Source organism: Notolepis coatsorum (assembly GCF_963971535.1).
Source record: "Notolepis coatsorum genome assembly, chromosome: 11".
In the NCBI taxonomy this organism is placed as follows: domain Eukaryota; kingdom Metazoa; phylum Chordata; class Actinopteri; order Aulopiformes; family Paralepididae; genus Notolepis; species Notolepis coatsorum.
Window position 1 is genome coordinate 77,073,234 of NC_140175.1, and position 14,761 is coordinate 77,087,994.

Consider the following 14,761-nt stretch of genomic DNA (forward strand, 5'->3'; position numbering starts at 1 on the left):
CAGCAGATGAAGAGGTCCGACACAGTGTGAAGAACAGTTTCTACGTGGACAACTGTTTACAAAGCGTTTCGACTCAAGAAGAAGCCGAGGCTCTCCTAATCAAGCTACGCGCCTCCCTGATCAAAGGCGGCTTTGATCTCAGGCAGTGGGCCAGCAGTGACCCGCACGTATTGCGCAGCCTCTCCCCCGCGGACAAGGCTGCCAGCAGCGAGACCTGGATGGCGACCATCCCAGGAGAAGCCCAAGAAATGACACTAGGACTAGTCTGGCGCTTCAAAACAGACTCGCTCCACTATAGACACAAACCCCTGACTCCAGAGCAGGGAAGGTCGACGGCGACACCGACCACCAGACGGAGTGTGTACAGAACACTCGCCAGACAATATGACCCGTTGGGATGTATTCTACCTTACACCACCAGGGCAAAGATGATTGTACGAGCACTATGGGACAAGGACCAGGGCTGGGACGACCCAATACCCGCACACCTTGCCTCCACATGGAGAGAGTGGGAGACGGAGCTCCGCTCACTCCCAGGCGTTAATATACGCCGCAGCTACTTCCCATCCACAGTGAGGCCAGAGACATGCAAGATGGATCTACATGTCTTCAGTGACGCCTCCGAAGTAGCCTATGGATCGGTGGCCTACTTGCGTGCCCAAGAGAAGGGAGGAGAGATACACACCGCTTTCATCCTGGCTCGCTCAAGAATAGCCCCACGAAAGCAACAATCTATCCCGCGTCTAGAGCTCTGCGCAGCCCTAGCAGGAGCGCATCTAGCCACGTTAATCCAACGTGAACTCACCATTCCGGTGCACAGAACAATCTTGTGGTCAGATTCCACGACAGTACTCACATGGATCAAGTCTGATTCATGCAGATACAAAGTCTTCGTGGGAGTCAGAGTCACCGAGATCCAAGAGTTAACAGAAGCAGCGAGCTGGCGGTATGTGGACACCAAACACAACCCAGCTGACGTCATCACCCGGGGAATGTCCCTGGATGACCTAACCCGTCGCAACATCTACAGTGACGGACCAGAATTCCTCAAGCTCCCGGAAGAAGAGTGGCCTACGCCCACCCCACGGGAAGCAAGTAAAGAGGAGGCTGAGAACAAGAAACCTATGTTCTGTGGACTGAGCACAGTCGCCTCCACAGACCCCAACATAGATGACTGCATTACCCTACAGAGTGCGCAGCTAAAGACATTCCTGTGGCACCACCCAGAGATTCAGTCTACCACTGACATTTCAGCAGCTGACTACGAAGAAGCAGAACTTCTTCTACTACAACGAGCCCAGAGAGACTCGTTCCCCGATGAGCTAGACTGTCTACAGGGAGGAAAGCCCGTCCCATCAGACAGCAGACTGCTCCACCTGGCACCCGAGAGTGACGCCCATAATCTCATCAGAGTGGGTGGTCGCCTGCGGAGAGCCCCCGATCTACCGGATGACATTAAGTACCCGATAGTCTTGAACAGCCGACACAAGGTCACAGAGCTGATCATAAAGAAATACGACGAGGATGTACACCACGCAGGAGCAGAGAGAGTCTTTGCGGAGATCAGACGTCGCTATTGGATACTTCAAGGAAGAGAAGCGGTGCGACGCTTCCAGCGAACCTGTCTAGACTGCCGAAAGTGGCGCGCGCAGCCCAGCATACCCCGGATGGCTGACTTACCCCCCTGTCGCCTCCGACTCGGCGACAAGCCATTCCACTCCACAGGCATGGACTGTTTTGGCCCGTTGTATATAAAGAGAGGAAGAGGAACCGAGAAGCGGTGGGGTACTGTATTCAAATGCATGACCACCAGAGCGATCCATATCGAACTCCTTCCGACCATGAGCACAGACTCATTCCTTATGGCCTTCCGAAGATTCACATCACGGAAAGGAAAACCGTCTACATTGTTGTCTGATCACGGGACAAACTTCAAAGGCGGAGAAAGAGAGCTGAGAGAGAGCTTCCAAGCTATGGGCCCAGAACTTAAGACCCACCTCGCTCCATCCCAGATTGACTTCCAGTTTAATCCCCCGAACGCACCCCACTTCGGTGGAACCTGGGAACGAGAAGTACGTTCTATAAAGACAGCCCTGTACGCCGTGCTTGGGGCCCAGACTGTGGCGGAGGAAGTCCTAATGACAGTCCTCACGGAGATCGAGGGAGTATTGAACTCCAAGCCCCTCGGCTACGTCTCCAGTGATGTAGCAGATGTCGACCCAGTCACCCCCAACACACTCTTAATGGGGCGGCTGGACCCCGCGCTACCCCAGACAATGTACAGGCCTGAAGAAGCGAACGGCCGAAGAATGTGGAGGTACAGTCAAGTACTAGCTGACAAGTTTTGGAGCAGCTTCCTACTCCACTACCTACCGTCTCTACAGACCCGCCAGAAGTGGGTAAAAGAGAGAGACAATTTGACAGAAGGAACAGTCGTCATGATTATCGACCAGTCACTACCCAGAGCTATGTGGCCGGCTGGCCGCGTAAGCAAAGTGAGCACCGGTGCCGATGGCAAGGTCCGAGCAGCTGAAGTGCTCGTCCAAGGGCGAACTTACACACGACCCGTGGCGAGGCTAATAGAACTGCCCAGACTCCCAGACACTATCGATGACGACCATGACCCATGACTTTGTGAGTTGACTGACCCTTACAGCGGACCTTGAGTGGTAGACAGTGCGGTTAATCTGTCTCTGCTTAGCTAATTAGGTGGGACTAATTAGGGGGCGGCTGTTGTGAAGGATCAGATTAAACCGAATATATATATTTATTTATGGATATATATTTAATAGTATTTGTATATCGTTTGATATCCCCTGTATATTCCTTGTACAATATGCACTGAATATCCCTTTAGTCTACTAACAGCCCATAATAGTTTCATTCTACCATTGGACGAGAACCTGGCGCCAGCAGCCATGCCCCTTGGTTCAAGTTCAATCGTGCCGACAAACATGTCGTGGCAAGCCCGGTTCCGCGTAGGAATACGTCTGGCGAAATACGAATGGTACTATTTGTTCACAGCGCATATATATATGGCGCAAGTAAAGTAGAACTTTCTTTTAGTCCATTAGTTCTTTACCCTCCAACCTAGTAACAGACGCGAAGCCTCACCCACGACGCACGTGTGGTGCAGTAAGGCCTACTTGGCCTCAGAATAGGCATTGAGACATCGTGTGGATTAATAGTTGAATTGTCATAGTTTGGCACTATACCGTCGAGTTGGACGTATTTCTATTAAGCTAATAATAGTCTATTATGTATGGTGCATCGTTCGGTTAGAGTTATAAGGTGAGCAGTACCCCCATCGTTCCTGACGTTATCTGGAGTCTTAACCAGGCTGGGCAGACCACGTGTGGTGCTTGCATCCGAGGAGCTCCGGGCCAGGACGAGTGGACCTGTACATTGGATTACTTTACCCGGACGACGGCGAGCCTTCCACGGCTTGGATTATCTACATGCTTTGGGTGCTTTGATTATTCCATGGATAACGGCCAACACTGCTGAGTGTTGGAACTACCCCCCGGAGAGGAGTCCAGGTGAGACGGCGCTCTACCCCGAGTGAGGTCGCCTCACGTCTCTTCATCTGTGGACCGGCAGCTACCGTCCACCAGAGGGTCCAGCTGTATTCATCTGCGGACCGAGGTTCTGTGGGCATCGTGTTCAGGACTCTGAATTCTCCCAAGAAATCGTCGGCCAGATGGGATACCGCCAGCGGCTCTGCTAACCCCCCCCCCCTACTGTCTTACAACCAGCGGGACCCCCCCCCCCTTAGTGTATCCAGCTATAATCATTTAAGTACCATCGCTATAGTTCCCTAAACAACCAGGTTGTATATTTGCTCCCTGCGTAACCAGAGATTGGACATTCAATGTTGATTTACCTACGAATACTCATTTGCCATACAAGTGCATTTCAAATCATAAATGTCATTAAGTGAACGTTGTATATACCCTTTGCTATATAAAATATTCGATTTATACATTTGTGTGGACTTCGTTTCATCAGGTGGGAAAGTGTTCATCATATCATGTACTGGATGGCCAGAAGTTAAAGTACAAGCGGTAGTGGTTTAATAATACCATACTTATCAATACAGTCAGGGAATTGTACCCCTCAGTTACAGTAGATATCCTCACATCATCAAGGTTAATATTCCTTGCTCTTGAAAATAACATAAACTTTGTCTTACTAGCATTAAGAACCAATTTAAGACTAGTAAGGGCATCCTGTAGAGCATAAAAGGAAAGTTGCAATTTCTCAAAGGCCAGCTGTACAGAGTCTGCAATACAGTACGCAATTGTGTCATCAGCATACAGATGGGCATGACATCCATACAAAGAAGAAACAATATCATTAATATAAATTGTAAAAAGGACAGGACCCAAAACTGAACCTTGTGGCACACCTTTAGTCATGGCCAAGAATTCAGATTGTGCTTGACCTAACTTCACACACTGCCGCCTAGAAGATAGATAATCCTGAAACCAGACACAGGCATTATCATCCAACCCAATGTTAGATAGTTTCTTTAGAAGTAAGTAGTGATCAACTGTGTCAAATGCTTTTGATAAGTCAACAAAGAGGGCAGCACAATGTTTCTTCTTATCTAATGCTGAAATAATGTCATTTGTAACCAAAGTGATGGCTGATGTTGTACTATATTTGGCTCTAAAACCAGATTGTTGAGAGCTAAGTATGGAGTTAGTTGAAAGGTAATATTTGAGTTGTTTACTTACTAGTGTTTCCAGGACTTTAGCTAAGCAAGGTAGCCTGGAGATAGGACGATAATTATCTAAGTTATCCCTATCACCTCCCTTATGTAAAGGAATCACCCGTGCAGATTTCCAAACTAGAGGAAATCTACCTGATGAGATAGAGAGATTCAAAATATAAGTAATCTGTTCAGCGATAACTGGTGCAGCCAACTTAATAAAAAAAGACTCTAAGTTATCCTCACCTGTAGAACACTTTGCATCAATTGATTGCAAAGCATCAAATACAGCTGACTGTGTAAAAGGTTGAAAGGAGAAATGGGAAGTGACGCCCACAGGGTACAAACAATCAGAATCAACAGGACAAGGTCCATTATAGTTCCTATTAAATAAATTACCAGCCTCCGCAAAATGCCTATTGAAGGCAACACAAATTTCACTCTGCTCAGAGATCACACAGTTTTCAACTTTAATATGAGAGGGTAAAGAATTAGATGATTTTATTTTGTTCACCTTCACTGCACTCCAAAATTTTGCCGGATTAGAGTATGAGTTTGTAACCAACTCCAGATAGTAATCAGTTTTAGATTTTCTTACTACTGCAGTACATTTGTTCCTAATTTGCCTAAAAGAAAGCCAATGTTGCTCCAGGACTAACCTCTCCAGGGTCTTCATTATGTGAGAGGTTATAGCCACCGGCCTGTAGTCCTTGGACATGCTTGATTGATTGATTAATTGAAAACTTTATTAACAGATTGCAGAATGGGTACAATACAGTACAGCTCAATACACACAATTGTTAAGGGGATGCAGACCAGAGAAAGACTTTCGTCTTGTTTACATCAGGGTCCCCCATTTTCAATTCATCAGGACATATATGACATACATGACATACAGATATACAGTACTGCTACATCTATACATTTATGACATACCAGATTTGCAAATACAGTACTGGTTGTGATATAAAAAGAGTCAAGAAAAGAGTATATACATTTGACGTAAAAACTGTACATTGGGGGAGGTTGGGTAGGTGGGGTGGGGGGGGGGGGGGGGGGGGTTGGGCAGGAGGGGTGGGGGGGGACACTGTACAAGCAAAACTGTACATTGGAATATTGACAACCATACTTGGTCATTTACTGTATATTGGAGGGGGTTGGGTTAGGACATTTACATGGGCCAGTTTCGAATTGCAGTCTCCCGTAGGTGTTCTTTGGGTAGGGTGTTCCACATTGATGTGGCATAATTGCGAAACGTGTTTAGTCCCTTGTTTGAGCCGAATCTGGGTTTAACATGCTAGGACGCGAGCACTTAGGGACAGGGACCACACAGGAGGTTTTCCACAATGTAGGGACTTTCTGCAGCCTCAGGCTCATATTTAATGGGAATAATTAAAGCAGAACTTGGTAATGGAGTCAGAGTGGTCTTTTAGATCAACAGATGTAAACAATACAAGAAGTAAACCATATTGAGAGAGAGAGAGAGAGAGAGAGAGGGAGGGAGAGAGAGAGAGAGAGAGAGAGAGAGAGAGAGAGAGAGAGAGAGAGAGAGAGAGAGAGAGAGAGAGAGAGAGAGAGATGGTAGAAGTATTACTATTACAACAAACAACAACGGTAACTACTCTCAAATGAAATCTTGAGGCCTTCGGAAAGTCCATTGCTGCCCCCTGGTGTTCACTTTCTATAAAATAATTCAGGAGTTGAATGAATGAATGAAAACTTTATTTAACAGATTTCAGAATGGGTACAATTAAATACAGTACGGCTCAATACACACAATTGTTAAGGGGATGCAGACCAGATAAAGACGTTTGTCTTGTTTACATCAGGGTCCCCCATTTTCAATTCATAGTGGTTCATCTTCTGTCGCGTCAATGTCAGAGAGAGCTGCTATAAGCCTGAATCAGGAAGAGGTAAATAAAAGAAAGAAACACACAACAAAGGATGAGATCAGAATATTTATTAGATGAAAAAGCAGTAATTTCTTCTTTACGGCCAAATACCTGAACACTGCTTGGGCCACTGCACTGGGGGTGTGACCTTCCATATGCCAAATGAAAGCTGCACATGCACATGAAATGTGAACCTCAGAAATGTACAAATAAATAGAGTGGTATAATTTCACAAATAAATAAATAAATAGCTTCAGAGGAAAATTGGGTGCTAGAGTTATAGGAAGTTGCTGTTTCACTATGATAATCTGAATTTCGCTATGATGGTCATACAGTAGCTCATGGAATTAACTCCAACAATCCTTAAAGCTCAAGATTCTCCCTTCTCTTGCAGAGTTTAAGACCTTGATATCCAACATTTGTCAATCAAGTTTAACTAATTTGATATCCTTGCTTTTGTCTACCCTCGTCTTGTTGTCTTATTGTTAGGATTTTACATGTTGTGTGATTTGATATGCTTTATTTATGCTTATTTCTGTATGTGCATTCAACATGACTACAAAATGAGGGAAACCTCAGTTGCCTTTACATAAAGGTTTAAAATGAAATGAAATTAGATTTACACATGTTGAGCCACATTTAGTTTACAATGTATACTATACTTGCTTAAATTATGTCTGCCTCAAGAATATTCTATTTCGATTTATGATAACATAAGACGGAATGATTCTAAGAATGTTCAAATAATTAGAAAAAACGTTGAGAAAACGTGTTCAGTAGTCCATGTTTCCAGCAGTGTGAGGTTGGTTGTGTGTAGGTGTGTTGCCATCTGTGACCTCTCCTCCTCCAGGCTCCTGCTCACCTCTCTCTCAGTCTCCTCAGCAGATGGAAGCATTGCTGGATGTGGAGCTTCCCGTCCTGAGCCAGGGAGCAGGTTAACGGCTTCAGGATCCACCCCTTCAGGCAGATCAAACTCCTGTCTGAACTCCTGTTGTCTGTCTGAGTAGGAGTCTTTTGATTTAAAAAGCAGTAATTTCTTCTTTATGGCCAAATACCTGAACACTGCTTAGGCCACTGGGGGTGTGACCTTCCATATGCCAAATGAAAGCAGTGTTTTTATTTGATCTTTTACATTATTATTATTATTTATTTAGGGGAATGTGAACCTCAGAAATGTAAAAATAAATAGAGGTGTACGTTTTCACAAAATGAACAAACTGGAGTTATCGGAAGTTGCTGTTTCACTGTGAGAATCCACATTTCGCTATGACGCTCCTAGCTCATGGAATTAACTCCAACAGTCCTTAAAGCTCGAGATTCTCCCCTCTCTTGCAGAGATCATCATCTTCACTGGCTGTTGAAAGTTTAATATTCTTGCCTAGAGATGTAAAGCTGGAGTGTCTGTTCAGTCAGTGTTGCTTGTTTAGCTTTCTGTCTCAGCAGTGAGAATGTCCCAGCTTTTATATTCTGCCTCAAGTAGTACTCCCATCATCTTCAGGAAGTTTCCTGTGATTGCCACAGCTCTCCACTGGGTGGTATCCTATAAGAAAGGGGTGACATCAGTGCCAGTATTCACCTGTAGGTGTCAGCCCGGTTCCATTCATTCCAGATAGGGATAGCAGTACTGAGCAGAGGGTATTACAGGTTCTACACATCAGTGTTGATTCTCTTTTATTTAATTTATAAATGTGGACTGATACAGCAATTAATTTGCTTATGATAGAATATATTCCTTTATTGATCCCCTTGGAGAAATGCAGGCGTCATAGCAGCATGGGGAAGGGTACAGGTATGGTAGTAGTAGAAGACATAAATATAGGCAATAGAATTAGATCTGAATATAAAAATATGAGAACAAATAAACAGTGTAAACAAAGGTGCAGATGAGGGTCTGTATGCCCTATTGGTTATATTATATTACATAGTATTATAGTTACAATAAATATAGGCAATAAAGAATTTGAATCTGAATATAATATACTATGAGTAAGAGTAAACACAGTATACACAAGGTGCAGTATACACAAGGTCATACATTGTAGTTCATGCAGGTTTTGGTGGTTAAAGGTCAGACACACTTAGTGGTGAGACATTCCTAGTAGTTCTCGAGTTCTGCAGCCATTAGTTCTCCAGCTGCTGGCAGCAGTCCATATTTCTACGGTATAACTGTGAGGATTGGTTCTTTCCCCGCCACACGCTTCTTGGGGTGCTGTGATGATTGGTCCGTTGCCTAACGCACACTTCTAGGTTAAGTATCAATTACCATCACGCACCTGATGTGTGTGCTAATCAGCGCCCCAGAGGGCTTTATATACCTGGACCTTCTTTCTATCGATGTCGGGTCGTTCTGGAATACAACTGCATTTGCCTGCTTTTTCCCCGTTGCTGTTCCTGGTCTACTTTCTCTCCAGGACCTTTCTGTGGAGAACCGCTGTTGAGAACCTTGTTCCCCGTTTGGAGCTGCGCCTCGTTTTCCCGCTTTACGCGTTGCGCTTGGGTGAGTGGAACCAAACCCCTCTGGATTATTCTGATTGTGTGTTTTAGAAGAGACACTGAAGATTTCGTTACCCCTCTGGATTATTCTGATTGTGTGTTTTAGAAGAGACACTGAAGATTTCATTACCCCTCTGGATTATTCTGATTGTGTGTTTTAGAAGAGACACTGAAGATTTCGTTTTGTTTGCACTGACTCAGCTAATTGTGTGTTGTGGGGAACACTGAAGACTGTCACTGTCAATTGGTTCTGGACACAGCTAAGGGAGGAGGGAACCACACTGCCTCTGTGTTTCGTTGGACTGTTTCTGATACCTCTCTCTCTCTCCGTTTTCCACCTTGAGTAAAAGCTGGGAGTATCTGCAGAGCCGCTACAACGTCACATGCCATTTCCCCACCGCTATCACCAGGAGGATTCTGCCGAAGGCAGTCTCCCTGTTTGTTTGATAATTGTACTTTACCCTTTTTTTGACTCTGTAAATAAATACGCCCTAGTATTTGGCTAACTCTGAACTACCTGTCTGTGCCGTTGCGTTTGAGGTCGGTTACAAACCATAACAATAACACACAAATGGAGTTGAAGTAGCTACAAATGAGTTAATTGATTGTGCATTGTTAATACAAAATTCTTTGTTGTTGTGTTGTTTGGATTTTTGCTGTTCTTTTACATGGAATTACAAGCATTAACAACAAAGGATACCCACATTCCATTCGGGACAATCTACAGAAACATTTAGGTCTTTCATCTTCCTCCACTCCCTGAAGGTCTGCATTGAGGAGGCTCTAATATAACCAAACGTCTGCGTTTGTATGCTTTGGGATGGAGGTAGACCGTGACTACCAAGGAGCAGCTCCAGAAAGTGTCTCTTGATGACCGATATGTGCGGGATGACAATAATTGACATATGACGGTTTTAGTGTGACTTTTCCCTTTAAAAAAGCACAACATTCAAAGTCTCACAACTTACACTTCATCAGACCTGGTTTCAACTGACACAATCCACGTAGTCATATCTGTTGGACATTTTGACGAATCAGGATTTCATCAAATTATTGGAGCAGTTGAAATGTACTGTAACACCACATGTGATGAAGTCAGTGGTGCCACACCTTAATGCTTCCAGTCTCCAGGTGGGAGCCCCGAGTCCAGCTGAAAGTAGCTTCACTCCCGAGTCCACTGGGTGGTTGTAGCTCAGGTCTAGTTCCCTAGGTGTGAAGGGTTGGACCTCAGAGCTGAGCCCAGATAATCAACCTTCCTCTGTGACAGACAGCCTGATCATCTGCTGCAAGCTCATTCTGGATACATATTTCAACTTTATTGTAGCGGTAGTACCTAAAACATGCTCAATTAGTATAATCAGTTTGTCTGTTTCACTGATTAAGGCAAAATTTACATTGTACATCTTTCAAAGTACAATCAGTGATCATCACGAAAATGAGCTGTGTTGAAGAGAAATACTGACCTCAAGAGTAGTGAGAGCAGCTTCACTCCAGAATCCTGTTACTCAGGTCAAACTCTCTCAGACTGGTGGTGGATACAATTAGGTACAACATTGAATAGATAACACATGATTTAAATATGAAACAGATCAGTATATCAAATTTGTGGAGGATTTGACCTCAGAAGAGCCTCCTCTGATCTGGAGGAGGATATTTCTGGAGATCAAACATGTGAAGATCTTTTCCTGATGTCAGTAACACAAAAACCAGGGCCAAGCAGGGGAGAGAGTGTCTGTGTATAACCTCCCAGAGCTCAGGTACTGTTGGATCTCCTCCAGTGGAGAATGGCCATCCAGTTAATTTAGACAGTAGAACAGATTGATTGTTCTATCTGGAGACAGATTCTCCCCGATCTTCTCCTTAATGTACTCATCTTGTTGGTCTGTGGACCGTTTTCCTGTCTGGGTGAGCAGGAGTCCGATTGGATTCCAGTGAGAGGCCCAGGAGGAATTGGAAGTCCTGGGCCCTCATTTATCAATGCTGCGTACGCACAGATATGTGCGTAAACCGTGCATACGATCATTTCTAAGCAAAGTGTGGGATCAACATGAACGTGTGCTTGAGATTGTGTGCACAGCTCAGACCGTGCATACCTGTCACCAAGCGGTAGAATATGAAAACTGCAAGACGGAAATAAGCTTTCATGCATTAGTTTCAACATCAACGTCTTTGGCATGACCCGTAATTAATTATAGTTAATTGTAAAATAGCGACATTAGTGTAATTATTGTCAAACCCTATAAATAGCATTTGGAATAGGTCTTTCCGAATGAATGCAGCATGGTTTATCGTTGCATTTGGTCCGGTGGCAACGACTTATCAAACGTGTCTGTGTTGAAACTAATGCATGGAAGCTTATCCCGTCTGTTGCAGTTTTCCTTGGTGCCATGTACGCACAATCTCAAGCACATGTTCATATTTGATAAATCCCACACTTTGCTTAGAAATGATCGTACGCACGGTTTATGCACATATTTGCGCAGCATTGATAAATGAGGGCCCAGATGTAAATTTGTATGATGTACGATGTAAGGCCTGGTCCACTGCACTCTGGAAAATGCTGGGTTCCTCAATGTTCTTGAGAAGGCTGGGTTCTGAGTATCTCCTAAAAGGTCTGAGGAAACATTTGTTCTTGTGGGAGCCGGGTTTAGATTTAGGTTCGTCTGTGGTTCTGACAGTAGATTGGCACCCCTGTTGGTGTATGAGGCAAATACATACACAGCAGCCAGCAGCCAGAAACTCTTGAATGGTCAAGTGGACAAAGCAGAATCACTTGTCCCAGTGATGCCCACACTCCTCTTTGAAGATGTGTGTGAACATTCCTGTGTACACCATGGTTGTTCTGAGATTAATGTCACATTTGGTCAGGTCTGCTTTGTTGAAATTCATGTTGCCTTTTGTAGTAACTTCCTAGCTTAATCTTCGTACTCTGCGCTGTGTTTAAACCTTAAAAAGCTCTTTGAAGTACTACTTAGCTACAAATGCAGATAACCATGTATGTGATGGTTTTCTGCTCGTACACCTTCAGAGAACACGGCGCGGCGGTTGAAGAAATCGAGTTCTGAGCAGTTTGAAAAGGAACCCGTGTTTAATAAAAAGGATTTCAATCAATACAAATCAAAGATTTGAAAGAACAATTGCAATAAAACCTGATGGAAGACCTCACTATGCCGAGGTTCACCAGACTTTAGGCTAAATATTCAATATCTATGGGCATGTCTCGTCTCGGCTTCTTCAGATGGTAGGTTTTTGCGGCCGTCTCTCTGCTGCGTGGTTTCCTCAGTCTGTTGTGGAGAAAAAGGGTGTGTGTTCTTTGTTGCTTCCTGGGTCTCTGTTCGGGTATGTTGTTGTGATCCTCCTGGTACGGAGTTTTTACTAATATCAAATTTAGGCTCCGCCTCTAATGTTACGGCAAGCGGGCGTTTTCCAACCTCTCCTCGAGTGTTCCTATTGGAGGACACTTACTCTCAACTCTCATTGGCTAACCCTTATCGTGACGTTTTACATCGAATTGCGTCACGATGTGGTTTCAAATGGTCTTTTCTTTTGATCTTACTGCTCTTTTGTTTTCAGCAGAGACAAACTGGCATCTCCCATGGCAGTTTCATTGTTGGACCAGATGGCCTAGGGCCCTGGGTTGTAAAATCACCCATGTTATTGACTTTCCCAGGAAGGATCAAACGAGACACTATCTCTTACTCAATAAGCGTCTGCCTGTTTCAACCCCCCTCCACAGAGATTTAGAGGAAGCCTGAACCAACAGCTGCATTACTAAGTCAGAGGTGTCTCGTTTCTTGTACTTTAGGAGCGGGGGAAGAAAAGTGTATGTATTTTACCTCTGTGTTTTCGCCATTCTGTGCTTCATGGTATATAGTACAATAAACACCAGTTTGGCTGGAATTCTACTACAGTTTCCCCGGTTTGGGGATTGATAATCCCCAAGATACATGTTAGTAATTCCTCAAACAAACTGTTTACAATTACCTTAACCTTACTGTTTATCCTAATTACCTCAGAGCCAAACCTTTCCAGAATCCTTCTGACTCATTTTCCATATTTGTTAGTATCATTTGCTTTCAACACCCACATTACTCCCTCCCCCACTGACCGACTATGGACCCATCTTTTATTTACACAGTTCTCTATTCACGCACACCGTTTAACAATTTCCACTCATTTTGCAGGTTATATACAATGTTATCAGTTATATCAATTTCACTTCCGTCTAGGTCCGTCCCTTTATACAAAAAGATGATCGTACCAATTACCAGGTTTTAGACTATACTTTATGTGTTTTTTTATCCAAATGTGTCTGTTTTGTGCAATTCACTCTGAAAGAAAAGACCTTACATTGCATTTACTATCTAAACATTTCTAAAAAAGGAGAGAGCTTAGCTAATGAAAAATCAAAAATCAAAAATTAATATGTACACGCCCTCTCCAAGGCCTATCAGTTACACTATCCCTTCCTTTGCCTATGTATATCGTTTAGGCTTCTTGATGACTCGTTGTGGTCGAGTATCTTGTTCCGGGCTTGTGCTAAGCACTGGTTCCTCTGGCTCTTCTGGTACCTTCTCCATGTCCACAGAGGAGAAGTTATTATGTTCCAATTCATAATCCTCTCCTCTGTCTGGTTCCTGTAAAAAACCTTCATCTTCTACTGGTGGCCAATCGTGGCCCCCTCGGTCTGGCTCGCCATAATCATCCGGGTCTTCCCCATCGTTTGGGGTTAGCGCCGCCTTCACTTCGCCTTCGTGTAACGGTTGCGACGCCCCGGTTTTACCGTCAAGGTCTTGTGGTTCAGGTTCCCATTCTTGGTCCGTATTGGTTGCTTTTACACAATGAGTAACGTGAAACCACATAGGCGATCCTTCAACTTGTAAAGCCCTCTCGGTGGCTCGAACGACTTTGTATGGCCCTTCCCGTCTCGCGCCAAACCACTTGCGTCTAAATATTTTGACATAAACGTAGTCGCCTGGTATGATTTGAGGTGTAGTCTGCCTATTCACCTCATCCCCGGTTTCATGCTCCTGTCTACTGGAGACATGAACCAGAATACTTTTGTGTATCTTTGACATGTATTTTACGTACTCACGCATGTCGTTGTCCAGGATGTCCAAACTCGGACCTTTGCCTGTCGCGCGCAAACCTGGTACTACCATGCAGCGACCTAGCATCATTTCGTGCGGTGTCAAACGCAGACCGCGAAGTTCGCACGAACGACAAGCATACCGTACTAGAGGGAGAGCGTTCAACCAAATCAGTCCTGTGTGTTGACAGATCATTACCAGCTTATTCTTAACTCGTTTTTGACCGTTTTCTTATTGTTGTACCTTGTGCTAACCACAGCCTCCTCTTTGTTGTGTGCAGGTCTCGGTACTGCTCCAATTTTTCCACAGAAGGAAACGATTTTCCCTCTGTCCTTATTTGCATTTTGGATTATTATTTACAAAACACATAATAGATTGGAAACATTTATTTTCGCAGATACATTCTCTACTGTTCCGCATTTTGACAATACATAATTCTCCAAATCATTTATCTATGTATTTTACAGCTTCCTACGTTAGCATTCAATCAAATCACCTTTGTCTCATTTCTTATTTGTGCTGTACTGTTTTACTAGATCAAATATCTCAAGCTCAACACAACTATCCACACC